At 50.5% G+C, this 12,540-nt stretch overlaps 1 protein-coding gene across 1 annotated transcript in view; it reads right to left on the reverse strand.

Moving 5' to 3' along the window:
• KCNK10 (potassium two pore domain channel subfamily K member 10) overlaps positions 1-12,540 on the reverse strand; it is a 119,795-nt gene that overhangs the window by 46,279 nt on the left and 60,976 nt on the right.

The following is a 12,540-nucleotide window of genomic DNA, read 5'->3' on the forward strand; positions in this document are numbered from 1 at the left end:
TAGAATGTTTCACACCGAGCTTGTTCCAGGAGTACTGGAGGTAGGAGCTTGGGCTACCAGGGGCAGACTGACTACCCTGGCTCTGCCTGGTGTGAATCGCAGAACCCTGGGCGAGTTATTTTAACCTCTCTGAGCCCACATCTCCTGCCTTGAAAACCGGGAATAATAACACCTCCCCTCACAGAGCTGTTGTGGATATTGAATGAGATGGTCCATGCAACGCACTTAGCTCGATGCCCCGCACTGGGTCAGCGTTGACCTGATCGCCAGTCTCGTGACTGTCATTTCACTGTCCCCCAACACAAAGACACATATTGCTCCTTTTTAAAATATGGCTGACTCCTTGCTGCCTACTGGATTTAGAGTTCCACACAACTTAAAATTCCCAAGAAATTGGCCACATTGATGATTCACCCCCACCTCATCCTACTAAAGCCTCCAGCCCTAGCAGGACACTCCATGAGATGGTCCCTCACACTTCCGGACTTCTGACTTGCTTGTGCCCTCCCTGAAGTGACATTACTTTGGGGTCTAGACCAGCCCCACTTCTTCCAGGGGGCATGCACAGAATAAGGTGAAATCTCTCAGCAGCCCGTCTGAGCTAGACCCTGCCAACCCCTTTCTGGCCAGAGGAGAGGGGAGGAGCAAACAGATGAGCTGCAGGGAGGAAAGGACAGGTGGGAGTCTCAGGGGGAGGTGACAGACCTATGGCTACTTCTAGAACAACTAGAGACTCTGTCCCCCTAGAATGGCCCCATGTGGAGCCAACAAGGCACAATTAAATACGGAAATGTGATTATATTTATCCTAAATCACGCCATTTAAGCTTTGTTAAAATAGACGCTGTTGCCACAAATCAGATTACAAGTGAAAAAGTCAATAATCAATACATGTTGCCCGCATAAATCAGAGATATTTAAAACTCTCTAGGCTGGGGATCAGCAATCTTTCTGCATGAAGTACTAGATAATAAATACTCTAGGCTTTGTGGGGGAAGTGTGGTTTCTGTTGCATATTTTTGGTTCATTTTACAACCCTTTACGTAGGCAAAGACCATTCTTAGTTCACGTGTTGCACAAAACCAGGCTATAGGGTGGATTTGGCAGACCCCTAGGCAATTGACCGAACGATAGGAGAAATTCTCTTTTGTTTAAGTCTTTAGAGGATTCTTCCCTGCCTCTAAGAACATGACATCTGTGCTGGCCACTGTTTCTGACATAAACCCTGGCACCCCAGAATGTAAAATCCAGCTGCGCGGGCTGCGTACAGACTGTCTTTGCCCACGGTTTAGATCGACCTAACCGACAACAATCATTTATTCATCAGGGGCTCCGCTCCGCTCTGCTTTAGAGAAAAGACAGCTGGCGAGTCCTTTCGGCTAGCAAACGATCCATTTTCACTAGGCTGTGAGCACCATCACACCCAGCCACAGGCCTCGCCAGGGTTATTCTCCCCATTATCGATTCAGCTCTGATGGGCCCACCTGGAAATAATACCCCCGGGACAACTCGAGGCCTCAGTCATGTAGGTGACCTCCAATCACAGCACCAATACCTCATATTTACAACGTCTGCGATGCCTCACAGAGAGCTTGGTTTCAGCCAGGCCTCACAGGGCTGAGGATTGCACAGAAGCATCACCGGCAGGCCCCACGCTGCACGTAAAAACGCAGGTTTGCAGCAAAGGGCAAACTGAGATGCTGATCTGTCTCATCGGAAAATCCAAAGTAAGATTCCTTTTCAAGGCTCACTTTTTTGAATCACGTAACTTACAGATATTTAATGTTTACAGAGGTAACCCTCCAGGAAAGTGTTTATCCGTTGAAAGGAAACATTCGTTGAGTGCTTGCCTTGAGCCAGGCACTGTAGAAGTGTTATATCATTTTATCCTTTGCACAACTTGCGGGTTACTCAACTTGATCCTTTCTACAACTCGCAAAAAAAAAGGTAAAAGGACCCCCATCTTTGGTGGTAAGAAAGCAGCCTCGGGGAAGTTCAGTAACTTACTGCAGGTGACACAGCCAGGAAGCAGGGACGTCGGGATTCACACCCTGACTGGGCCAAAGCCGTGCTTTCGCCCTGCCCCCTACACAGGGTGCCCGGAGCTCACTGCTCCTGGCCCACGCCCATGACTGCCTCCAGGGAGGACAGAAAAAGATGGCCATCGCCTGGGAATTTAGGCAGAAGGGACCACAAGGGACCAGTTCTCATTAGACTGCTTCCTTGGAAGTGGAGGCACCAGACTTCACTTTGTCTCTTGGAACCGGAGAGAGCTTAACTGTGTTGCATTAAAAACTTAATTTAAAAACAAATAGATAAAAAATGGGAAAGGTTGATTTTATACCCTGAGAGGGAGGGAACCGAGGAAAGAGAGAGAAAGCCGTGGAAAACGAGGTCAGAAAAAGAGAGAATGGAGTGTTAACGGACACGTGGGAGATTCAAGGTGAGTTCCAGCAATGCCCAAGACTTTTGAAGAACACGTCCATCTGGTATCCAACTTTAACTTGCTTTAATATGATATAAATTCTTCTCTTGATCCCCCCAAATCTTCAGTAAAGTGGGCTATCCACACAAATGTTTTTGGGAAGTGGTTTTGTGGGAATTAAATATAAGGGCTGTTATGGCGCTAGGGGGTCAGAGTGTGATTTAGAACCAGAAGTAAGAAGGAAAAGGATAAGCCCTTTGACGAGTCACCGAGCTCTTGCTAAGGCTTTGGACAGTCCCCAGTCCCAGAAATGAGGATTGCTGCCATCCAAATCTGATGAGTCAGAAACACTCCAACAAACCACCAGCGTTCACATGAATCAGCAAACTCAGGTTACGTGCCTACAGAGAAAACGCAGTGCAAAGACTGTATGCCTTGAATTCACAGCATCATTTTTAATTCAATAAGACTATTTCTCATTGAGTTCATAGTTCTAACTTGACCCTCCTAAAGTATTTTCTAATGATCTTGTTTAAAGTCAAGAAAACATTTTAAAATTAAATGCATTGGCTTTTAAGTTTCTCTCTCTCCCTCTCCCTCTCTCCCTCTCTCTTTCTCTCTCTGCATTCAGGCTGCAAAAGTGAAGATAAGCCAGCCCATTAGAAATGTCTGAGCACAGCGACAGCGACATGATATAACTGAGCTGTGTGCTGTTTGGCTTAAACATCAAACAAAACTCTCCCTCCCCCCGCCCATGCATCCTCCCCACCCCGCTCCGCCCCACCCCACGCATTAGAACCACCTGAAAGATATAAAGAGAACCTGCAGCCTCTCACAAGTGAGGCGTGTCTGAGGTTGACAGTGAAGGAAGAGAGAAGGGGCTATCGATCACTGCCCCCCACCCCCGCTGCCCCCCAGTGCTGTAATCCCATCAGGCAAGGCCTGGCAGAGTAAATCACTCTCTGGACGGTGTGCGATACCATCATGAGTGTTCACACTACACCGAGATGAATGACGACCCACAGGGGACCACTAACTGTCCGTGGCTTTTCTCCTGTGATCTGTGTACTCGGCGAGATAATCTGTTTCCTTACGTGGCACCAAAGAGGAAGAGGCGCAGTAATCACTCAGCTTGTCTGGGACGGGCTGAAGAATAAATAACACCGATGGGCACCATATGCGTGGACATCGACAGCTAGGGGGAGCATCTGATTGACAGCCCCGTCTGCCACACTCGCCGAGGGTGGAAGGGGGCTCTCCTCACACTCACGCGGGGACCACAAGGCATGCGCAACCCAGGACGCACGACCACTTCACGCATAGCCTGCACCACTGGGGCGAAAGGAAAGGACCCCTCCTCAGAGGGCACAAAGGTGGCTCCGTGTCGACACTAGACTTCGTCCCAGCCAGCAAAGGGATGTGTGGAGTAGAAAGTGAGCCAGGGGTTGAGGCAGGCTGATGGGGTGGGTGTGAAAGTGGCTTCCTAAATGTATTAAGAGTGAGCAGACTTTCCGCCATTAGTGGACAGAAGAAGAGCCGCAGACCCCCTGAGGCAGGCAAAGGCCGCCGGCAGACCACGCGCACGCCAACTCGAAGATGCCCCTAATGAGTCAGAGCCCCGCAGCCTCCTTCCACCCCCTCACACGGCGGTGGCCGGAGGGCCTCGGGAAGGAAGTGGAAAGATGGTGTTAATTTGTTTGCCACAGTTGCTTTTTATTTCTCCTGCTTCAGAAGTGCTTTACATATAAATATTTAACTGCAGTGAAAGTGAATGCGGTGGCACTGTGGGGGGGGGGGGGGGCGGGGGCAATTTCCCGTCCACGTGCAAGGCCACATCCTAACGTTTCAAACCAGGGTGAGAGGGGATCGGAGAGGAAACCTGGACCCACCCTCAGCAAGGCATTTCCGCAGCTGATTCCAAGCAGTCTTTGCTGTAGTACAGAGAGGTGGAGTGTGTGAGCAACTCGTGTCTCTCCTGCCACAGAGAAGTCACATGGATGAAACCGCCAATGCTCAGCCTCTGCAAGTCACGCACCTTCCCTAAGCCTCCGTTTCCTCATCTATAAAATGAGGGACCTTCCTTACAGGGATTTTCTCCCACATGTTTTTTATTTTAGACAATGCGCTTTACTATTTCATATATAATATTAATAATATTATAGGAATCTTTTCTGAGGGCTCAACTAGTGCACAGGTTAACTCAGTTCACACTGGTGGTGCCCCTTTGAGACAGGTATCGCTACCATCCCCAGGGGACACGGACTTGCACTAGTGCACGCCTCCCCCACGTGCACACGCCTAGTGCCCGGCCACACCAGCGTGCGGATGGTGATGAACAGGAAGATCCCCATCTGAAAATGCCGGGAAGGCAGCTTCTCTCCACCCCATGTTCTTCTTTCTCCCCATCTTGGGCCGTGTTGGCCCAGCTTCCTGGCTCTGGGGAGAGTGGGCGGGCACCCACCCAGGCACCTCGAGTATGTGTGAGAGGTAAAGGAAGAAGGGGAAGAGGATCGATGCCCACATGCCTTTACCTGGCACCCAGACAGATAGCCGGCAGCGGCCCGAGTGCAGCAGCCATCCTGTGGCCACACCACACTCACGAAAACCAGGCCAGGCCATAAAAAGGCCAAGAGAAAAGCACCGTGAGGGCCGTGGTGACTATTACGATGGTGTTTATTTCCTGCTGTCCTAGTATCCAGTTATGTGCAAATATTAGCCTTTCCTCGGGGCCCCGGGGGAGCCAGGCAGCAGGCTTGCAGCAGGCTTTCATCAGAACTTTACAGCCTAGCTATAAACCTAAAGCAAAGGCCAGCTGCAGAGAGAACAGGACAAATGGAAAATCTGTTTGGGGAGTAGAGAGGGTGAAACCCAAGGTGAACTGGACCGGCATCCAGAGCCGATGGTCTCGGGCAAGTTTGCTTCCCTTGTTTCTACCAGTTCATTCTTTGGGGGCCGGGGGGAGGGGGGTTCTAAAGCTCAGTTCATCAGGAGCTAGGTCAACACCCACGACTAATCTACCGAAACATTGTCACATGGGATCCAGGCCTGTTCGTGGGAGCTTGTTTGCCTTCTGAATCGCGTCTAACGAGGTGGAAGTGATGTCCTCTCTTGGACTACACGGAAGGATGAAACCAGAGAAATTTCCAACCACGAGGAAAGCCTCACGTCTACTAAGGAAGCCAAGATGTATGTTCTGAGACGATCGATAAACTTTCAGGCTGTCACCTTTCATCTCTGTCTGGGCTCACCCTCTACAGACTCAATAACAAATTCGCCAAGAGATGCTGAAAAATCACCCCGGACCCGAGGAGAATGTGTGATGTGTGACCTGCTCTCTCTGCCTTGCGATTGCTCCTATCAAAAATGAGTCTCTTCAATTTCTGGGAAAAACATTTTTTTGCTGAGCTAAAAAAGCAGTTACAAGAATTCTGATGCATTGCAGCATGAGCTAAATCAAAGATGACTGTTCCTTTCATTGTCATTCCATGCATTGGAGAGAGCCTGAACTTTACCAGATGATTAAAACCACAATTTTAAAAAAAGAAAAAGATTCTTCTGCTACCTTGTTTTGGTCGTAGCTATTTACTTGAAAGCTTTCTCGGTCTTGAGCGTTCAATATTAATCCCAAATTAATATTTCATTTTCTGGCACTCTTAGAGAAAGTCAGCACCTACAGTCACCACCTTCCTTTGATACTCACACAGTTTGCCGTGACACAGAGTGGAGACAATCCCAGGGACTTCAAAGAAAGTTCTAGAATTCTCATAAAGATCATCTTAGTTCAAAACACTTGCCATGTGCTTTCTATCTTATTTATCCCTCACCAAAAAAAATCCTGTACTAATAAATCCTACTACTATTCTCACTTTCTAAATGAGCGGAAGGACACAGGAGTAACGGCCCGCAGCCGCAGTAGCGAGCAAGCGGCAGAGCGGGTTCCGGTGAAAAGTCCGCCCCGCCCCGTCAGCTCTGGCCTTCTCCCACCTCCCACAGAGGCCTGCCTCTCCAGCCTGCAAACACTTCCTAAAGCTCACCTGCCATGTCACCTTCCTCCACCTGAATAAAAAGACAATAGAGAGAACTAGGAATTTGTACTTCGGGTCCTCATTTTTCAAAAAACAAAAGATTAAAACCTCATTCCCTCAGTAAAGTTAACCTGCATCAACCAGCAAGCTTTTCATCCCGCCTGCCCATTTCCACCGAGAACAAAGGAAAATGCATGTCCCCATATAAACTGGTGCAGACCTGACTCGCAGCCCGTGGGCTCTGCTCTCAAAGGCACTGTGTCGATGCAGCCACGACCCCTGGTATGACGGCAAAGAGCCATGTCCCTCAATAGCAGGGGCGGCAAACTCATTTTCACCAGGGGCTACATCAGCCTTGCGGCTGCCTTCCAAGGGCCGAATGTAATTTCAACTCCTTAACAGTTAAGGAGTAGTTACATTTATACAGACCTAAAATTATTTCAGGCCCTTGGAAGGCAATCACGAGGCTGATGTGGCCCCCGGTGAAAATGAGTGTGACACCCCTGCTCTAGAGGACAGCCAACCGATCACCAGTATACCCTGCGGTCTTGTCACAGGTGAATGGAGGTCCCTTTGGGGGTCCCACAGTGTGAGCCAGAGACTCCTCTCTGCGCACGGAAGCCTGAGTGTCTCCTTATCTTCCAGCACCGGCCGCAGTGGGCCCTAACCAACTACCCAGGCCAAATCGGTCCCCGCAACCAGGTGCAGAGCCATATGGTTAAAAAGGACGGAGGCCACAGCCCGTATCCAGACCCCACTCTAACTTCTCACTTAAGCTTCGGCAAGTTATTGAGCATCTCTGCTCCTTGGCTGCTTACCCCTCCTCAAAGGATCCTTATGAGGATTAAATGACTTAAAATACAGACAGCATTTCGAGCAGTGCCTGTCCACAGTCCACCCCAGCTGGTGCCAGCTAGGGATGCAGTGAATACTGGACTAGGAAGCTTCTGGAGGGCGGGGAGTGGGCTTCTTGCACCTTTGTTATGTTCTGCTGGTCACCAGAACCTCGCACAGCACCTGCGTCATGCCAGACGCTCAGTAAATATTAGTTATCTGAAGGAATACATTGGATTACTGAGCAATGAAAATAACTGTCTGAGCCACACACCATCAAAATCTTGCTAAAAGAGTCTTGCTTCACTTTAAATAAGGAGCAAACACGTGCACATTTGTATATAAATGTGGACACAGTAGCATTCATTTCTGGGGTTTTGTTTTATTTTTACCATAGTTTTTTTTTTTTGGAAACACTGAATTCTCATTTGTGAATTCATTTTTTCCAGTGACATGCCAATTTCCATTAGCTCTTTAATTGCTGGCTTAAAAGCTTTAGATCATCCTCACTCAGCAGTGATGGAATCCACAACCCCAGGGATAAAAACAACAACAACAATAATAATAATAACAATGAAGTGGAGGCCTGGAGAGACAGGCCAGGGGCTGCAGGCCCAGCCTTGCACACACTGCACGACCTTCCCCGGCCCACTGGCCACCCTGGAGGAAGGGCAAGCCTCTGACTTCAGGACCACAGCTACAGGGAGTCCCTTCCGCTCCTCAGAGCTGGGTCCTTCCACACAAAGACCCCAAACCTGTCCTCCCCAGAGGTCACCTGCTGCCTGGGCATGTGGTGCGGTGTAAGCTCCCTGCATGAGCTCTACAAGGAAGAAGGAGTGGCCCAGGGCAGGGAAAGAAAAAGCTTCTCCGGCTCTGATCTCCGACTCCTGGCAGGGATTTCCACAGGCGAACAGATGGGTGTCTCAGGTGCCCCCCCCCTTAAAATCCATACATTCCTAAATATGAAAAGCTCTGGGGGCTGGAGACACCAAGGGAATCTGCCCCTGCGTAAGGAAGACGGAACAATGATTTGAAAGGGGTCCTCTTGACAACTGGAAGGGAAACAAAGGTCTTCTTTTGCACAGGAACAAAGTCGTCTTCTGCTTGGCTTCTGGAAGGCTTTGAAGGAAGGGCTCTTGGTCTCCAAAGCAGATTTAGAGGGTGCCATTTATTCATTTGCTCCTCAAACCTTATGCATCTTCTTTGGGCCAGCCATTGGGCCGGGCACGAGGGATGTATCGATGGCAGATACAGACTCAGCCTGCACGAGCTCACAATCGTGGGAAGGAGACAGATGAGAAAAGTGATTATCCAACAGAGTCGAACAAGTAGGGAGGCCGATGTGAGTGCCTGATGCTTCAGGGCCAAGCAAGGCCCCGCTGACCACCGAGGGTCCATGACGGCGTCCCCTGGACTTGAGTTTTAGCATATCTAAGGATAAACCACTTCCAAAATCCAGATCAGGACCCTTAGCAGAGTATCATAGTTGGCACTCCATAAATGTTTAGCTGTTCAATGAGTAAATCAATGAATCAAGGACTTCGAACCAGCTCCTACTGCCACTGCTACCCTTGAGGATGATAGGAGGGACCAAAATGGCAATATATCGACTGATCAGATCAAGTCACCCAGCCGCTCGAAACTTAGCCACAGCTTCACAGTGCTCTTAGGATACAACCCAACACCAGGCCTGGCACTTGTCTCCAGTCTAATCGCTTACCCAGTTCCCTGTGCTCGCTGCTCTCTGGCCCCTGTGGCTCCATTCTCTCGGTGCTTAGACAGCCTGGCTTCCTTCTGCTGCAGACCCTCACTCAGCTCCCTCTCCTTAGGATCCCCGACCAGCTCGGTCGGTTCTGCTCATATGTTCTTTTTCTTTAATATTTTTTAAAGATTTTATTTATTTATTTTTAGAGAGGGAAGGGAGGGAGATAGAGAGAGAGAGAAACATCAATGTGTGGTTGCTGGGGGCCATGGCCTGCAACCCAGGCATGTGTCCCTGACTGGGAATCAAACCCGCGACACTTTTGTTCGCAGCCCGCGCTCAATCCACTGAGCTACGCCAGCCAGGGCTATATGTTCTTAGTGTCCCAAGACTCTACCTCCCTCGCCTTTGCAGCACCCATCCCAGGTGTTATTTACCCTTGTGTGTGTGATTACATGCTTAAGGTTTGCCTCTACCACTTCCTATCAGCAGGGTGACCGTGAAATTATCTTTCAAACCAGGACAGTTTTGAGAAAGAGAGAGATGCTATTAATTACTTCAGAATCACAAAAAACTGGGATGTTGGGTCATTCCAGCTATAAGCTCCAAGAGGGCAGGGCCTATGCCTGGTTTTCATTCACTCAATGCCCCCGGGACTTCATGTTGTTCCTGGCACACAGCAGGCAACCAATGTGTTTGTGGAATTAATGAATGAACAAGTGAGTGAGTGAGCGCGTGAGTGAGGGATTTGGAACTTGACAGAAGAACAGAGTGGAAAATGTCACAGCCTTGGGTCATGGCAATTAATCAACACTTCCTGCTTCTAGAGAGCACGGTTTGGCGGCTCGTGATCTCTGGCCCTTCCCTTATCTGCAGAACAGCGGCCCCGGGCATGACGCTGACGACAAGGGTCTCTGCCCAGAATCACAGCATTGCACCCAGGACTCTGCCCACATCTTAAAGGAAATCCTGCTCCACTAAAGCGTAGTGGAGTCGGGTCCAAAGAGCACAGCCAGGGAAGAAGTCAGTAGGTGAGAGGCCCGCAGCCCTGCGCCCTGACCCGGCACGATTGCTCTCTGCAGGCTGGGAAGGTTGTAAATCCGGGAAGAAAGGAGGAGGGGCCCCGTGTCAGAAGGGAGCCTTTCCCACCCTGTCATTCGAGTGGGTTTTCCCTTAGTCAGGAGGACTTTGTCTTGATACAATCGCACACTCCCCAGGCCTGCCGTGTCAAACCCAGGAGAGAGAAAGACAGTGTGCGCCCTGGAGTCAGGGAGATCCACGTCCTAGACACCTGGCCCCTGCAAAGCGGGGCGGGAACTGGTGGCAGCTACGTAGGGTAATGCAGAGGGGAAAAGAAGGCTCTGAAACAAGCATGTAAACTGCCCGGCCCCGAGCCTGCAGAATCAGAGCTGAAGAAACGGTGTCAAGTGTAATTCACCAAACCAGCTTGAGGCCCAAGTACCGAGCAAAGCACCTAAGACTCTGCTCATTGATTAGCAAAGGATAAAAATCCCTGAGAGGTCGCAAAATGAAAACCAGTGGCAAAGGTTCCATTCACCGACACAAAAGGTCAGACAGCAAGCCAAGGACAGGGAGGCATTGCAGGAGGGGAAGGGAACCACCCTCCCCCTAACGCCCCCACCCCCCGCCAACAAGGGAGGCAAAGGATCAGTATTTCTGGGAAATCCCAGACCCGGCCCATGCAAGGTGGATGAAAGCTTCAGGCTTCCTTTGGACAAAGAAGCTGCAGAGAATAAAAGGGTAACCCTTTTGAGGTCGAGAGGGTTCTGAGAGGTTAAGTAACTTTCCTGGACACAGACTGTATGCTAACCTTCTGGGCAGTGAGGTGACCTGCTCAGTCAGGAGGGATCGCACCAAGCTGCCCCAGGATGCTTTCCAGTCGGAGAGCAATCCTTGCTGCTCTTGCTACATGTAGACGCTTCCAACGGAATGTCCCCTGTCCCCTGGGGCAGGCGCCTCACCCAACACTGAACCCACCCCCATGAAGCACCTCTCCCTTCAACACTGGCTGTCACCTGCAGAAGCCACAGCCATGGGGCCGCAGGAGCCACACTGAAGACAGTCGACGTCCTCAAACGTCTAGGAATCCACAGCCTGAAAAGCGACTACCACAGATCACCAGCCACACGGGCTCCAGCACGCGTCCCACCCGTCGGGGAAGCCTGCCCCGTGATCTTGGGGATTACAGAAGACACATGCATTTCCTGCTTTCCCCAAGGCTAGTCACGAAAGAAGTCTCTAAGACACGTTTATTGGGGGCAGGGACATAAACAGTTGCGGCATGTGAACGCATCAGGACAAAGAAGTTCTCGGGTGGAGGGACTGCCTAAATCAGGTGCCCTGAACTGTGCCTTCCAACGCACGGTCAGTTTACTCTGTTCCACTGCCAAACAAATGCAAGGACTCCGGGTCTGCTTCTCAGTGTCTGTTCAGTTCCCTGCACTTCACCTTGGGGAAGAAAGATGGAACATGGACGGGGCAGAGGAGGGTAGGCAATAATGTTTCCTAAATGCCAACCATATGCCAGTGATCTGTTGAGCGCTTTATGTGGGTTGTCTCACTCACTCCCGACAATATTCCGAATGAGGGGAACTCTCTGGTCCCTTTATAGGAGGAGCCTGACACTCGGTGGGATGAGGGACCAGGTCTACCTGACTCTAAGGCCCCTACTCCTTCCCCTCATTGACACCCCCTTCTATGAAAGTATAGTAGTCCACATCTGGAGTGCAGTAGTACCATGTCAGACAGCCAAGGCTTCCCTAATAATTTTTCCTTCCCCCTCCAGTCTTCCCCTTGGAGTAAAATCTTGGAGAAAAGGTCCAGATGTGGTGTCACCAATGCCACCCACACAGAGCGGCACAGCACAGGGGTGAGGCACCTAGGGAGGCTCAAATCCCAGCTCAACCCTTACTAACTGTTACTTAACTCGGGTAAGCTGCTCAGCTTCTGAGGATCTATTTGCTCCTCATTCATAAACCGGGGTGATGATGACAGAACCCGCCCGCAGGCTTGTTGCAAGGGTTACGTGGGCTCAAGGACCGCAGCACTTAGAACAGAGCCCAGAGGAAAGTAAACAACCAATAAACGGTTGCTGCTTTTTCGTATGACAGCAGCTCCGTGGGACTTCCCTCTTAGAGTCATCTGCAGACGCCTTCACGCGTCTCAGGGGTGAGATTCTGGAGATGGATGGATCTCACGATCTCACGTGTCCTCCACGGGCTGAACTGCTGAGGTCCAGCTGGGGTTAAGTGGCTCGCCCCGGGCACAAGCGACAAGCTCCACAGGCCTCACTGCGAGATGATGAGTGGCAACCAGGCCCAGCGAACATGGTCCCTCTCCCCCTTGGAATCAACGGTCGCCATGTTGTTTGCGTGATCTGCTTACTGGGGAGCTGCCCAAGCTTTCTGGGTCCACAAGGTCCTCCAAAACTGTGTCTCCGACCACACAGAGAACAACCAGGAGGAGCGGATCCACAGAGCCAGCACCAGAGTCTACCACACAGATGAGGCCGAGCATCTCCACCAAAGCTCGGGA

The sequence above is a fragment of the Phyllostomus discolor genome, chromosome 1 (genome assembly GCF_004126475.2).
Source record: "Phyllostomus discolor isolate MPI-MPIP mPhyDis1 chromosome 1, mPhyDis1.pri.v3, whole genome shotgun sequence".
Taxonomy (NCBI): Eukaryota; Metazoa; Chordata; class Mammalia; order Chiroptera; family Phyllostomidae; genus Phyllostomus; species Phyllostomus discolor.